The following is a 2761-nucleotide window of genomic DNA, read 5'->3' on the forward strand; positions in this document are numbered from 1 at the left end:
CTTGTCGTTGATCTATGTCTCTGTGTAGTTAAGAGTATATCTCAATACGATGACTTCCCAACACTTGATGAAGAGGAAAACTCAATAAGACATAGCAATAGAACTAAGCTGCCACAGAAAGATCCCGTGTAGTAATTACTGAGACAGCATCACAAATGAGATCAGAAACAGGATTAACACTAGCAATTAGACCCCGTGATGACCTGCTAACCATGGCAATATAAAAAAAAACGCAAACTTAAACTCTATGGCCACAACACAAGGTCCTCTGGCTCGCGAAGACCTTCCTTCAGGGAACAGTACCAGGAAAAAGAAGTAGACAGAGAAAACCATGGGAAAACAACATAAAAGAATGTACGGCCTGTCATTGAATGAAATTCTATCCAAGGCAAATGACAGGAATGGAAAAAGACGGTCAACATGCATATCTTGTATGGTGCCCAACGGTTCAAGACACTAACACTAAGGGATAGGTGAAGGTGAAGAGTATATCGGACATGATTTTCGTTCATCATAATGCTCGAAATCATACAGCTTTTTATTTTTCTTGTTCTAGATCAACAGTTCTCAATTTTTTTTAGGTTGGCGACCCCCTATTACGATTCTCCACTATGTGGCGACCCCAACCATAAAACCATAAGCCTAAGTAGCTGTGCTTGTGATAATGTTCTAAAACATTCATTTGGTATGTACACAGGATAAAGTTTATAGGTTTCATCACTAAGCAATAGCCTAGTCATTATAGTCTTGAAATAAATATTTCTCATTATGATTAAATTATAGACCTAAATGAATAAAATTACATCTTTGTCACATGCATTTATTTACTATTCTATTCCTTTTTTTCGGGAGACGGGGTGACTGAGCAGTAAAGCGCGTGGCTTCCGAACCGAAGTCATGGGTTCAAATTCCTGTGAGGACATGGATTTTTAACTAGGTATATTTGGGCGCCCTTGAGTCCACCCAGCACTAAGTTGGGGAAAGTAAAGGCGGTTGGTCGTTGTGCTAGCCACATGACACCCGCGTTAACCGTGGTCCACAGAAACAGATGACCTTTACATCATCTGTGTTTCGTGTGTGAATGTTGCTCGTATTTGCATCTATATTGTTATTGTACAGTAGTTGTAAATTGTAGTCAAACTGAGTTTCCATTTGATTGGATCAATAAAAATTATCTTATCTCATCCTAAAGATTACTATGTCTGAAATGGGGAGCTTTACTTTTTAACTTATTTCTTATTCCCCTTGTTTGTGGTGCAGGCTTGTGTGAGTAGTTTTCTTTCTTTCTTTAAAGCACGACGTAGCATATGCAGTATTAAATGTCAGTTGTTAAGAGTAACAAAAAAACTAAAACAAATTAATTCCACTTATCTTATTCATGGCAAACCAGTAACACAGACTAAAAACGCAAAATACCTAGGTGTTATAATAAATGAAAAACTGTCATGGAATCCACATATTGATGAAACTATAACAAAAATCAAACAAAGCATTAGGGTTTATTTAAAGAAATTTCTATAAATCAAATAAGAACATAAAACTGAAATGTTATTTCACCTTGGTTAGGCCAACAATAGAATATGCATTCTCTGTTTGGGACGCCTCAACTCAAGAAAACATTAAGAAACTGAAACAGACACAAAATAGAGCAGTGAGATTCATAACAAACGATTATTCACATTTGACTAGTCGAGTAACACCTTTAGTAAAATCACTAAATTTAGAAAGCCTTCAGGACAGAAGACTCAAAAGCAAAGTAGCAATTATACATAAAACACTGAACCATAACCTTCAAATACAAAATTTAATAAAATACTCTGAAAGACACAAAGTTAAAGGCACATTCCTCGTCCCATATTCTAGGACAAATTTGTACAAATACTCCTTCTTCCCTAGTGCTATTAGAGCATGGAATGGGTTGCCTGAGCTAGCCTGGAAAACCAGTGACTTGGCAGAATTTAAGTCATTGGTTAATATGCATAACTAATTGCATGACGTAATCATCTTCTTTTTTGAAGTAACGTCTGTATTATTATTATATAAGATAAGAAGATATAATAAAGTCCATATTTTAAATGGTCTTAGGCGACCCCTGGCAAATCGTTATTCGATCCCCAAGGGCGTCGCGACCCACGTACAGTTTGAGAACCCCTACCCAAATGATATTATTATTGAAGTTTTTATCAGATTTTAGGTCAATAAAATAATTTTCTTGGCTGATAAAAAATTGATTTTGGCTGATGTAACAAATTACTGACGGTGAAGATTTGATTAAATTATATATAGGCCCCTATGTCATGTATACAATAGAACCGAGACCATTATCCACAGTCTTTTTTTTTTTTTTTTTTTTTAGAAATATGAAAAAGGTTACATAACGTTTTAGCCACCCTCCGAAATTTGTCCGCCTGCGTGCACTGTTCCCATTGCCATAGAGAGCGACGGCCCTGGTTGATAGTATTAACAACAATAAACTATAATAGATCCTACTGCTAGACCTGTGGAAAAAAGTACAGTAGGCCTAATTCATAAGATAAAGAAAAGGGAGGTCTGTTTGTGTGGGTGTGTTAATGTGTGTGTGTGTTAGCTTATTTCTCCGAATTAAGAACATAAAATGCCAGGCTGGACATTAAAATTTTCAATGATGTTAAATAATAACCTATGCTTTAATCTTTTAAAAAAATAATAAAAATCTACTTTTGTATGAAAGATAAAACAACAGCAATGAAAGGGCTATCGATTTTATACCATTTGTTTAATT

The sequence above is a fragment of the Biomphalaria glabrata genome, chromosome 15, assembly GCF_947242115.1.
Source record: "Biomphalaria glabrata chromosome 15, xgBioGlab47.1, whole genome shotgun sequence".
Lineage (NCBI taxonomy): Eukaryota > Metazoa > Mollusca > Gastropoda > Planorbidae > Biomphalaria > Biomphalaria glabrata.